Source organism: Ceratotherium simum, chromosome 33 (genome assembly GCF_057802395.1).
Source record: "Ceratotherium simum simum isolate JZ-2026a chromosome 33, ASM5780239v1, whole genome shotgun sequence".
NCBI classification, from domain to species: domain Eukaryota; kingdom Metazoa; phylum Chordata; class Mammalia; order Perissodactyla; family Rhinocerotidae; genus Ceratotherium; species Ceratotherium simum.
This window is the reverse complement of record NC_141932.1, coordinates 7,527,602-7,541,998: the sequence shown is the minus strand read 5'-3', so window position 1 is coordinate 7,541,998 and position 14,397 is coordinate 7,527,602. Positions and strand designations below refer to the sequence as shown.

Below are 14,397 nucleotides of genomic sequence, written 5' to 3'. Positions count from 1 at the left end.
TTATATATTTCTGATAGAATTAGGAGATTTTGTATTCCTTATCTAGACAAAGCAGAACCTGTATACACTGAAGCCATGAAGCCATGATGCATCAGAAGAAAGAGGCTGACAGTTGGGAAACATCCATTGATTAAGGCAGAGGAGTTCACTAGCAACCTACTGGGATTATTAAAAAGAGCCATACAGACCTGGAAGATGGAGGAGAGAGTTTAACATGATACAAAGGTGCTCCCCAGGACAAGGATGCTTTGGGTAGCTCTGGACTCAGGGGAGGATCTAGGGGAGATGTTGGTCCTATGAACGTGTTGGACCCTCTGCTTGTGTCTGTACAGGATTAAAACCATGGAGATGCTGGCCCAGAGCATGAGCCCCAAACAGAAGACATCAGGGACTGATGACAATACTGACAGTAGTGATTGTGTGATGTTATTACCTACCTCAGAGCAGTAACCCAAATCCTCTTTCATTGTGATGTTTGTTTTGTTCCATGTGCCAGTCACACACATAGGAAAAATAATATTTACCAGCATGTGCAGGATCCAGCACAAGAAAATAAAGGAGCCAATGTGCTTGGGAGCTTTCACTTTAAGCTCTGCGCACCTGGAGTTCCTGGGACTGATGGTTATGGCCTGGAAGACACTCAGGAGGCAGGTGCTGCTGATGGACCACCCTTTCCCACTATGGGAAGATAGAAAACAAGTTTGCATCCGGTATCATTGAGGAAATCTTTCAGACCAAAAGCTGCCGTTGTCTGGGGGACTCCTTTAGAGAGGAGAACTAAAGAGTTGGCTGCCATCAGGTGCTTGATAATGAAATCTGTGGACCTTAACCTGCTCCCAGTGAAGTAAAGGAAGAGATAATGGTAAAGAAGAGAGAAATTTCCAAGGATTCCGAATACAGCCTGTGATAAGAAGATCATTCCTAATGCCACATCCCTGGAGGCCATTCTGCCAGCTGCCAGTGACTGATATTGTCTTCAGAGCCGTAGGATCCCGCATGGGAATATGATGCACTGGCTTCATTTATCATGTCAACTGAAATCCAGTATTCTCCAGTTACCATTAGTTTCCGTGTAGAAATATTTCTAGTTTTTCCTTTGTTATCGTGCTTTCCAGAATTGAAGGGATAACCTTTAAGAGCATTTACTATGTATGACAACTTCTGTGACGGCCATTCATGAGGTAACTTTTTTTGTTCTTTTCTTCATAAATCTATGAGGCAGGCACTATAATTACTTTCATTGTAAAGGTGAGGAGAACATAGACACAGAGAGGTTAAATGTTTGTTTAAATTCACACTTTGTTGGGCCAGCCCCGTATCTTGGCGGTTGGGTGCGTGAGCTCCGCTGCTGGCGACCCGAGTTCGGATCCCGGGCGCAGCGACGCACTGCTTCTCTGGCCATGCTGGGTCCGCGTCCCACATGCAGCAACTGGAAGGATGTGCAACTATGACATACAGCTATCTACTGGGGCTTTGGGGAGAGAAGAAAAGGAGGAGGATTGGCAATAGATGTTGGCTCAGAGCTGGTCTTCCTCAGCAAAAAGAGGAGGATTAGCACAGATGTTAGCTCAGGGCTGATTTTCCTCACAAAAAAAAAAAAAATTCACACTTTGTTTAGGGGCAAAATAGGGAATTAACCTGGCTGGGCTGATTGCAAAACGAGCATTTAACCCTAGTGCTATACTAGCAAGGCTGGTTAAGTTAGCTGCATTCTTTGAGTAATTTAGTTATATATTTACTTTTACTTTTATGCCTTGTCATTTTAACTTACATTGCTGGTATATTATTTTTCAATTTGGGTTGTAACAAGTTTCAATTTATGTGTAAGGTTTATTCTGTGAGACAATATCAATTATAAATATTTAGGGATCTTAGGGAAACAAATGCACTGATGGTGGTGTAATACTGCAGAATCCTGCCTTATAACTAAGTTGGATTAAATGAATTCAAAAATTGCTCAATATTAGGATGGCAATGGAAAGATGTATTTGCCTTGATGCCAGGAATAAAAGTACATAGCACCTATAGCAGGAAATTTTGAACAAGTTCAAGTCCTGCCCTAAACTATGGAATATGAAACGCTATTACAGGATAATATCATTTAGGGTTAGTAACTAAATAATTACTAATTTCAGATCATGTAATGTCTATTCATTCACATCTGACTTAAGTAAAACTATTATCAGTGAGGCAAGGTTTGTGAAAGTTATTCAGATGTAAGCCACATACAAAGTAGATGTAAGGGATGGAGTTTTGTGCCTTTTATAAATTTAAATTTTAGATTTTTGGTTTTATATTAGAATAAACCACGGAATAAATCACAAGATACATTTGAGTCTGACAGCTTCTGTCTGAATTGCAGAATTATAGCCACCTTTTCCTTAAATGCTGCTTCCTTAACTTAAAGAAGAAAACAGTCTCACAAACATTGATAATGGATGTTTTCAGTAGAGACACAGTTACTGTCTCCATTAAGCACTTCATATCACCAAGGTTAAAGAAAACATTTCTATTCCAGCAATTTCCATTCAAATACACTGTTTCTTCATTGGATTAGGTGATTCCTGTGGATTCACCCTATTCTTTATTGCAAGCATGGAAATATTATAGGTGCACCTCTAGTAATTCTGGCAACTTTGTCTATGGTTCCTGTAAGGTAGGATGAAAGCAATTGATTTCAGAACTATAGTCCTTAAGCACCTTGAGAATCAGTTTTTATCATCGTTTATATTAAACATCAACAATCGCTCTCAGTGAGGATTACATTAATCACATATGAAGCAGTTGGAGAGTGGTTTAGGAGAGGACCCCCATTTCTCTTGACTAGTTCAGCTTATGCCTCAGGAGTGATTTCTCCTTCCTGTGGGGTTTTCACACTGGATCAGTTTAAATCCCAAAAGAATTCCAGTTTCCAATAGGATCACTAACTCAGTCTTCTGAAATGCCTACTTCTCTTACAGACTCTGCCTCTCAGACTGCAATAGAAAACACTCACCAGACTCCATCCTTCTGTCTGGACAGTGAGCTCAGTGTGAAGATCATGACATAGGTATGTGTGTGGGAGAGAAGGAGCCAGACCCTCAGATATGGGTTTGTGATTCTGTGACCTCATCTCCCCATTGAAGTTTAATTAGTGTTTCACCTGTAATGGTATTGACAGGATAGGCTTGGGAAACTGAGAACATTTCTGAAAACCTTTTACCTAGTTGCTAATTGCTAAAACCAATTAAAAGTTTCTAAGTAACATTCCCAAAGAGACCACTTAAGTATTGGGAAAAGCTCTTACATTTTCGTCATTTGGGGAGCAGATAGGGCCTCACATGGAGAAGCAGAAAATGCTGAGTCTCACACATGAGGGACTGGCAGCCAAGCACAGGCGTCTCACTGGATGCTCTGCTTCCCTGAGTAATCTTTGTCCCCAAAAGTGATTGTTTCCCAATCTTCATACCACTAAGCCATGCCGTAATTTATGTTATGAACAAAGAAATGGAAACAAAGTAGCTGAGGATTTTCAAAGATACAGAAAAAGAAGAACATGAAGTCAAGCATTCATAGACAATTAATTTGGAAGTCTAAATCATATGGAAACTTTGTAGGAAAATATATTTTACTGGTATTGAGCACTCAGTACTGATAGGAGGCCTAAATAGAACAATGACCAGAGAAAGGGAGAAGTTTCTGAGGCCTGAGGGAATAAAAGCACTCGGATGTGATGCTTTAAAAGGTCATTCCTCTACATATCAGATAAGCCTATGAATGCTACTTGCTCAGTTCAGGAGCATTGAATGGTTCCCTCAGTCCCCTACACTTGTTTTTTCCTGAATTTTCAGTAATAAACACTGATTACTTTTGTAATTAATCAAAAAATATGAAAGATGAATTCAAATCAAATGTTTGGTGTTCTTACAGAGAAATCTACATTTGATCCAGGTCCATTCTCCAGTGTCTCTCAAGAGCCAACTCAGATATTAGAGCCGTAATGGTGGACAGCTACTAATACGCCCACCCGTTACTCCAACAAACACACAATGACACACCTACACACAGATGCAAACACATGCACACACACTCAAATAATCAAGTATACAGTCAGATACACTCAGATAATTATGCACATACATCCTTACATATACATCCAACACAATCACTCCTCCACAGACTTTCTATATAGAAATACACACTCACATCAGTACACACTCAGTATGTTACATACACATGCAAACTCACACAGTCTCATTTTCATTCAAAAAATCAAACTCACATAGCATATGTATGTGTATCTTGATATTGTGTTCATATATGAATGAAGTAGTGGTATTTACAGACCTCTTATCAATTCACCTTTTATAATCCTTCCAACTCTGTACTAACTCATGAGGATGATATTACACTGTCCAAAATGTAAAAAGTGATATGAGCATCACCACTTTAGTTTAAGACACTTAGCAAAACAGAGTGTTGGAGGAGTGACAGTGCACAGGTGTGTGATAGAGCAGGGTAAGAATGGGAGCACAAGAAAGGGCAGTATAGGGAGAATCTGGGGATGCAGAGAGTCTGGAAATGTGGGATTGTGAAACGGGAGAGAGGACAGAGGGCTCAAAGGCACAGTTTGGTTAATGTCGCAGAGGGATTAAGGTGCACTGGTGAGTTTAAGGGTACAGGATGATAGAGCAAGGAAGTTAAGGCTACAGGAGGTATTGGATGCTGGGGGTGTTAGGGTTGTGGGGCATCATGGAAACAAAGGGGATTATGGGTATGGTGAGATAATGGACAAAGGTGGAGAAAGAGCAGGAAAGGATGAAAGGCTCAGGAGTGTTAATGTCTATGAGGAGTTGAAGAAAAGGAGAGATGGAGCAGGATAATGGGTGGGGTATGTGGTGGTCCAAGGCAGAGATGGAGGGTAGGAAGGGGAGCTGGAGTTGGAGGGATAATGGGCACCAGGAGGCAAAGTGTGAGCAAAGCTATTTAGGGAGTAGGGAGGATAGTGAACATGAGTGGGCTGAAGGTCCTGGGAGCAAAGGGCAGGATTATAGGGTTGGGATAATCATGGTGGTTGTGGGAAGCTGAGGAAACCTGATGGTTGGGAATTCAGGTGCGAGTGAAGGAGGACCCAGAGGATGAGGGTGCTGGGGTGGTGGAAGAGAAGAAGGTTTGACTGGCACCCGTGGAATGAGGATGTCAAATATAAACACAGCCTGACATTGAAGTGGTGAAGGCAAATTTTATTCAGTAACTTGACAGTAGGGGACAGAGCTCAGCTCCATTCCAATTTGTGCAAAGGTGACTGGCTGTTTTAAAGGGAGAAGGAGGGATGGGGATGAGTGGGGGCTTGGTAGAATCAGGGAAGTGAAACATTATGAAGGGTTGGTAATTGTCAATGCAGTTAGGTCCTCTGTATTTACTAGCTGACTGTTCGTGAAATTACAATTCTATCCTCCCACAGAGACTGAGACAGAGGCCCTATCCTTCCTGATGATTACATTTTAAAGGAATGGCTCTCAAGTCCTAGAGGAAGACACTCCTGAGTTGTCAAAGGTACATATTCACATTTTTAAGCAATTTTTAGTAAATGCTCTAAGAAAGGGAGGTCAGGGGCCTATCATCAGGTGTTGGCTAGAATAAACATGAAATCATCTTGGCAGCATTGAGCTTTTTCAGGGAGGCATTTTAATTGTGGGGAACATGGCCTTATGCTGCTAGAAGCCATTCTAGAGTTTGGTCATGTCTTAGTGCAGAAGTTTCCACGTAGTCATTATATGCGGGAAGTTCTGTAGTTCTCAGGGGTATAGGTGATGTGGAGGAATTGAGGTCAAAGAGGACATAGAATAGAGATGGGGTCCAATATAGAAGTCTAGAACTGTGAGAGGATTGTGGGGTGACAAGTCAAGGTCTTAGGAATGATTAAAGGTCACAAGTGTGGCAGATGAAGGTCACAAAAGGAGATAAAGGTGAGGTAGGGAACGAATGGAGGATGGGATGGTGGAAGTCATTGGGGCTGTTTGGAGGCCAATAATTGTGATAAGCCTGAGGATTTTGGAGTTGATCATGAAAGAGGCAGGAACACACAACAAGCTTCACTGGGTAGTTCTCGGACAGAGTTGCATGAGAAAGGGAGTCCCTCCCAGCAAGAGACCTTCCACAGGCAGTGTCACCAGGCCAAGTCCCAGAAGGGGAAGAGCATAACGGACCTCCCATGGAAGAAGGAGAAATTAGGAGTCTTAATATGTGATGTCGACCAGAAGCACGCTGAGGAGCCTCTGAATTAGAGAGCCTTAAGTGCAGCTGCAGTTTGGGGTTTACTATAGCTACAGGGTTGTCTTACCTATGCCTAGCAGATGTTGGGTGTGGTTTGGAGTAAGATAGGCAGCTTTAAATGGCTAAAAATGTTTTTTTGAGCTAAATTTAAATTTACACAATTGAATGTGTAAGAATTTGAGTTTGGTGTCAGTGGGCTTTGGGTGAACATTGCTATCCTGCTGTGGAGAAGGAAGGAACATGGAGCCACAGGGGCTATCTTTGACCCATTTATATAATCCTAAATAATTCTGCCATTCATTAATTCACTCAGTTACAGTCAAGTCACAACTTAGTCATGGATACATACTAATTTGAGATCATGAGGCAAAACCTGGCTTATATCAAATCACCCTGAAAACCCCTTAAATTGATAATACAAGTAAATATCCACAGGAAAAGTTTGGGGTGTACACCAGGTCACAACCTTTTCTGTCTTTTTTCAGGATACCAGGTATAAAATGTGACCACGTGGGTCTAGCAGGAGAGGCTGTTTACTGGACCTGGTACTCGGTGATGGAAAGAGCTGACAGGACATCCGCTTCCAGGCTTGGCCTATGTCGTGAAGAACTTGTGTGCCCTAAGTCTGATATGATGAAAATCACCTTATTTACAGTGTTAGTTCCAAAATATGATAATATCTTTAAGAAAATAAAATAGCAAGGCGGAATTGACATTTTTAAGTAGAGGATCTGGTATTTATTTGGGTAAATAAATAAAGAGGGAAATGATTACATTTGTTTCCATCCGTGAATATTGAGTAATCCATTATTTGCTTATTGATTTCCAAAGCCACTTGTGAAGTTTTGATATTTATTATGTGTGACTATTTAGGAGCTATAGACTCCATGTCATTAAACTCTTTGTTTATTGTTATACCATTGCCACCTTCTGTTTTCTAACATTTTATTAAACTAAATGGTGGAATATGGTGGGATGAATTCCTCACAGTGCGGTAGTTCTTCAGGGATCAGGATCATTTTCTTACATTTCCAGATGTACAGTTTCTTGAATACCATTTTTGCATCTGCTGTTTCTCTTTGTGTTTGTTGTTTCAAGCAAGAAGATAAATCTGCTTGCTATGCCCGTGTCTATAAGCAAAAGCCCATTTTCATTTTTTTTTCTTGTGGTAAAATATACATAACATAAAATTTACCAATATAACCATTTTTTTTTTAATTTTTTGTTTATTGCAGTAACATTGGTTTATAACATTGTAAAAATTTCAGATGTACATCATTATACTTCTATTTCTGCATAGATTACATCATGTTCACCACCAAAATACTAATTACAACCCATCACCACACACATGTACCAAATTATCCCTTTCACCCTCCTCCCTCCCGGCTTCGCCTCTGGTAACCACCAATCCACTCTCTGTCCCTATGTGTTTATTTATTGTTGTTATTATCTACTACTTAATGAAGGAAAACATACGGTATTACCATTTTTAAATGTACACTTCGGTGGCATCAAGTAATTCGTGATGTTCAACTATTATCACTAGCCATCTGCAGAACTTTTTCATCATCCCCAACTGAAACTCTGTACCCATGAAACACTAACTCCCCATCCCTCGTTTCTTCTAGCCCAGGGTAACCACTCTTTAGCTGTCTTTATGAATTTGACTCTTCTAGGCACCTCATATAAGTGGAATCATACTATATTTGTCCTTTTGTTTCTGGTTTATTTCACTTAACACAGTGTCTTCAATGTTCATCCATGTAGCATGTTTCAGAATTTCTTTCCTTTAAAAGTCTGAGTAATATTCCATTGTATGTATATAAAACATTTTGTTTATCCATTCGTCTGTCTGTGGACATTTGAGGTTTTTATCTTTCGGCTTCTGTGAATATTGCTGCTGTGAAAATTGATGTACAAATATCTGTTTGAGTCCCTGCTTTCAATTCTTTTAGAAATATACCTCGAAGTGGAATTGCTGAATCTTATGGTAATTCGAAGTTGAATTTTTTGAGGTCTTTCACAGTGTCTTTCACAGCAACAGCACCATTTTACATTCTCACCAGCAATGGACGTGAGTTCCAATTTCTCTGCGTCCTTGCTAACACTTGTTATTATTTTAAAAAATAGCCATCCTAATGATTGTGAAGTGGTGTCTCATTGTGGTTTTAATTTGCATTTCCCTAATGATTAGTGATGTAGTACATCTTTTTGTGTGTGTATTGTTCATTTTTATGTCTTCAGAGAAATAGCTATTCAAGTCCTTTGCCCATTTTTTAATTGGGTTGTTTGAGTTTTGTTGTTGAGTTGTGGGAATTCTTTATATATTCTGGATATTAATCCCTTATCAAATATATGATTTGCAAATACTTTCTCCCATTCTATGGGCTGCATTTTCACTGTTTTTGTAACGTCATTTTATGCAAAAAGTTTTTGATTTTGATAAAGTCCCATTTTTTTTGTTGTTGTTGTTTGCTGCTTGTGGTTTTGGTGTCATACCCAAGAGGTAAACTCCAAATGTAATTTATGAAGATTTTCCCTTATGTTTTCATCCAAGAGTTTTATTATTTTAGCTCTTACATTTAGGTCTTTGATCCATTTAGAGTTAATTTTTATATACAGTGTAAGATAAAAGTCCCACTTCATTCTTTCGCATGTGGATATTCGGTTTTCCCAGCACCAGTTGTTGAAAAGACTGTCTTCTGCATTGAATGGTCTTTGCACTTTGTCAAAAATCATTTGTCCAAATATGCAAGAGTTTATTTCTGGGTTTTCTATTCTATCCCACTCATCTATATAACTTGCGTTTTTCCCCTGACACCACACGTTTTTTCTTACTGTAGTTTTATAGGTAAGTTTTGAAATCAGCAACTATAGTCCTTCTACTTGGCCTTTCTCATGATTATTTTGACTAGTTGGGGTCCCTTGAGATTCCATATTAATTTTATGATGGCTTTTTCTATTTCTGCCAAGAACTTCCTAGGGAAATTGATAGGGATTGCATTGAAACTGTATATCACTTTGTGTATTATTGACATCTTAACAATATTAAGTCTTTCAATCCATGAATGCAGCATTTCTTTCTATTTGTGTGTGTCTTCCTTAATTTCATTCAGCAGTCTTCTGTTGTTTTCAGTGTGGAAGTCTTTCACTTCTTTGGTTAAGATTATTTCTATTTTATTCTTTTTGATGCTATTGTAAATTAAATCATTTTCTTAATTTCTTTTTCAGATTGTTCATTAGTGTATAGAAGCGCAACTGATTTTGTGTGTTGATTTTATATCCTGCGTCTTTGCCAAATTAGTTTATTATTTCTAACAGTTTTTTGTGGTTTTTTTTGGTGAAATCTTCAGGGTTTTCTACATATAAAATCATGTCATCTGTGAACAGAGATAGTTTTACTTCTTCCGTTCCAGTTTGGGTCTTTTTTATTTGTTTTTCTTGCCTAATTGCTCTGGATGGAATTTCCAATACTCTGTTGAATAGAAATAGTGAAATAGGGCATCCTTGTCTTTTTCCTGATCCTAGAGGGGACAGCTTTCAGTTTTTCACCATTGATTATGTTCTTGGCTGTGGGTTTTTCATACATGGCCTTTATTATGTTGAGGTAGTAAAAGGTCCTGACACCAATTCCAATGTGTGGAGGTGGGGGTTTTCTCCCTTCACTACCAAGCAATTATCTAGGCACCAGCTGAGTGTCCTACTTGTGACCTATTGGCTGTAAATAAGAGGTTCTCACAATGCCATTCATTAGATTACCAGAACTTTTTCATCTTATAACTGGAAGTTTGTACCCTTTGACCACATTCACCCATTTCCCCTCCTCCCCTGCCCCTGACAACCACCAATCTACTCTGTTTCTATGAGTTTAAGTTTTATTTTAGATTCCACATGTGAGTGAAATCATACAGTATTTGTCTTTCTCTGTCTGACTTATCTCACTTAGCACAATTCCCTCAAGGTCCATCCATGTTGCCACAAATGGCAGGATTTCCTTCTTTTTTATTGCTAAATAATATTCCATTGTATATGTACCACAATTTCTTTACCCATTCATTTGTTGATGGACATTTAGGTTGTTTCCATGTGTTGGCTGTTGTAAATAATGCTGCAGTGAACTTGAAGGTGTAGATATCTCTTCAAGATAGTGATTTTATTTCCTTTAGATATATAGCCAGAAGTGAGATTGCTGGATCACATGGTAGTTTTAATTTTTTTTATTATTTTTTGGGAAACCTCTATACTGTTTTCCATAATGGCTGTACCAGTTTACATTCCCATCAACTTGTTTTCAGTACAAGGGTTCCCTTTTCTTCATATCCTCACCAGCACTTGTTATCTCTAGTCTTTTTTGGTGCTAGCTATTCTAACAGGTCTGAGGTGATATCTCATTGTGATTTTGATTTGCGTTTCCCTGATGATTAGTGATCTTGAGCACTTTTTCATGTACCTGTTGGTTGTTTGTATTTCTTCCTTGCAAAAATGTGTATTAAAGTCCTTTGCCTATATTTTTTTTAAATTGGATTATTTTATTTTTTGCTATTGAATTGTATGAGTTCTTTATATATTTTGGATATTAACTGCTTATCAAATATGTTATTTGTAAATATTTTCTCCCAAGTTGTAGGTTTTCTTTTTATTTGGTTGATCTTTTCTTTTGCTGTACAGAAGCTTTTTAGTTTGATATCTTCTCACTTGTTTATTTTTGTTTTAGTTGCTTGTGTTTTTGGCAGCATATCCAGAACATCATTGCCAAGACCAATGTCAAGGAGCTTTCCCCTATGTTTTCTTCCAGAAGTTTATGGTTTCAGGTCTTACATTTAAGTCATTAATCCATTTTGAGCTAATTTTTGTGAATGGTGTAAGGTAGGGGTTCAGTTTCATTCTTTTCTGTGTGGATATCCAGTTTTCCCAATACCATTTATTGAAGAGACTGACCTTTTTCGTTTGTTTATTGCAGCAACATTGATTTATAACATTGTATAAATTTCAGGTGTGCATCATTATACTTCTATTTCTGCATAAATTACATCATGTTCACCACCCAAATACTAATTACAACCCATCACCACACACAAGTGCTGAATTATCCCTTTCGCCCTGCTCCCTCCCCCCTTCCCCTCTGGTAACCACCCATCCAATCTCTGCCCTTTCCCCATTGAATATTTTTGGCTCCCTTGTTGAATATTAATTGACTGCACATGAATGGGTTTATTTCTGGGCTTTCTATTCTGTTCCACTGGTCTATGTGTCTATTTTTATGCCAGTACCATACCGTTTTGATTACTATAGCTTTGTAGTACAGTTTGAAATCGGGGTATACGACACCTCTAGCTTTGTTCTTTCTCAAGATTGCATTGCCTGTCATCCATTTTCCTTATGTCAGTCTTCATTTTTAAAAATATACATTTCTGATTCATTTCGCATTTTTCTTAATAAGTGGCAAAGTAATGGATCATATTTTGTCTTTTTCAATACTAATATGCAAGTGTTCCAACACCAATCTAAAAAGGTGTTTTCCACTCTTCTCTTTATTTTATATTAAATTTCATCATAAATTTGATCTGTTTTTGAATTTTCTGTTCCAATGATCTGTCAGTTTATTCATGCAAATACCACACAGTTTTACTTATAGAGTTTTGTAATATGATTTAATATCTGGTAAGACTGGCTAACCTCATGTTTTGTTTTTAATTTTCTTGAATATATATATATACACACATATATATATATATATATATATTTTTGCTTATTCAATAAAATCTCTACACCCAGAGAAATATCTGGTATTTTTTATAATGGTTTTATCTTCCTACCCACAAATATGGTTTTATTTTTCCATTTCTTTACCTATACACTCTATATTAGGGATACTCAATAATTTTCCTCATATAGGCTTTTCACATTTCTTGTTAGATTTTATCCTAACGTATTTTATTGTTTTATTAATTGAGACTTCCTTCTGTTATAATTTATATGTGATTATAATTTAATTTGTATAAATACCTAGATATTCTAGGCTAATGTTATATTCAATTAGGTTGTTATATTGTTTTAATTTTTGTAATAAAAATTTCCCTTCACTTTTGAGTTTCCCAGATATATATTCCTATGTTCTACAGAAATGATTTTACCCTTCATTTTGTGTGGTTAATTGTCTTTATTAATGCCTCCAAAAACTTCTAAATAATTGGAATTTCTTTTATTTCTTCTATGGATATTATTCAGTTCAGAATTTGTACTTCTTCTGGGGTCAATGTCATAAAATATGTATTCCTAGAAATAGCCATGTCAACTAGTTGTACAAATCTTCTCTAATGATTTCTACTCTAAGTTTATTACGTCATAGTCTTCCTTTTATTCATCTTTTCTTGAAAAATCCTTCTCAGGCCCTTTGTATCCTTACATGTCTCTGCTCATAACCTACCTTATATAGCAGCTCAGGAGCCTGGGGATAAACAGACAATTATATTTTAAAAACTATGAACTTCTCAGGCAGGTGCAGGGTCCAATTAAATACATATGTTTCACTGCAACTCTCTCAAGTGTCAGATCTGAATGCTTTTCTATTTCTACCAGGTGAGACTCTGTCTGCCTCCAGGTATTATGAAAAAGTAAAACATGTCTCCAAAAGGCTCAACCTATCTCTTTGGAGATGCTCATCAGAAACTTATAATTGTTTTTGGAAATTGGGAACTGGGAGAAAGTTTTTTTAAGATTAATTTCAACTGCCCAATCATGACTCATTGAAAGTACAGGTGAAGTGATAATTGCAGTTCTGTGGAGAGTTGAGGTCATAGAAACACAAACCCATATCTTAGGGTCTGGCTGCCTTCCTCCCACATGAGCAGGGAGTGTCATGACTGTCACACTAAGTCCACTGTCCTGGCAGCAGAAAAGAGTTGAGTGAGTATTTTTCTATTTTACTTTGAGACACAGATTATGTATGGTACTGAGGCATATTAGGTTCTGGGTAAATGCTTATATCTGGGGAAGGGATTATTCTAGGGTAGAAACTAGTTCAGTAATAAACTGACACAGGAAGGACTAATAATTCCTGAGATACAGGCTGAACTTATGGAGAGAGACTGGGGGTCTGAGACCCAACAACAATCTCTAACTGCTCCTAATGTATTTTAATGTAACCCTGGCAGATGACAATTGTGGGGATTTGTTCCAAGCATTAGCAGGTTTTATGATCCTTAAGACTATAATTCAGAAATTAACCTGCTCTATAGAAATCACAGAGAAATTTCTATTATTTTTATGATCATTTCAGTAAAAGTTCTATGCATGTGATGGTGAGTGACCTCATCACTGTATAAACAATGTGATCAAGTGTGACATTTGCTGAAGTTATAGTTATTTTTCTGTTATTTAAGTTTGATGTGTTGAATGGAGGTGCTAATTATTTCTCTCCTGAAAATACTTGTAGTCTGTTGATCATCTGGGACAATTTTCCTTCACGAAGTTAGTGAAGGAGGCTTTATGGAAAAGTTAACTTCATACTTGAGAGATTCAGACAGCAGAACAAACTCCAGCATTTTTCAGGCTCAAACGTGCCTTCTGATATTTTCTTCAGTTTATAATATTCTCATGTCATTTTAAAGCTCATCCTTGTGTTTCTCATATTTGAATTTATTCAGTGCACAAGGTTTCAAGTCTCAAATTCCGTTTTGCTTACTAGTTTTATGTATTATTACATAAGATAAAGACTAATTTAGTGTCTATCCTAAAATATTTTATTACTTATTTAAATTTCAATTGTTTAGGGAAAAGAAACATATTATGCAATATTTTATGTAGTAGATATCATTGGCAAACTAAATGATATGATTCATTTTGTTACTATACCCGTATTGACCCTTATTCTGTTAAGTCAATTTGTAAATGGAAAATTATTTAGTGCATACATTTTATTAAGACTTTTTAATGTTCATTCACAAGTGATATTAATCAATAGATGAATTCATCAACAATAGTTAGTACAATTAAACATAAAATACAAGTTTCAAATATGACGATGTATATTTGGATCATTTAAATTACACAAGATATGAGAGAATATAGCATAATGGCAAATAACAATGTCATTGCAACCAGGCTACCAGGTTCAAACCTGGACTTTACTGACATTTA

The 14,397-nt window shown here is 37.3% G+C and overlaps 1 pseudogene; it reads right to left on the bottom strand.

Annotated features, from left to right (window-relative positions):
• On the bottom strand, positions 1-946 carry LOC101399594 (vomeronasal type-1 receptor 4-like; annotated as a pseudogene).
• Positions 947-14,397: the final 13,451 nt, after the last annotated feature.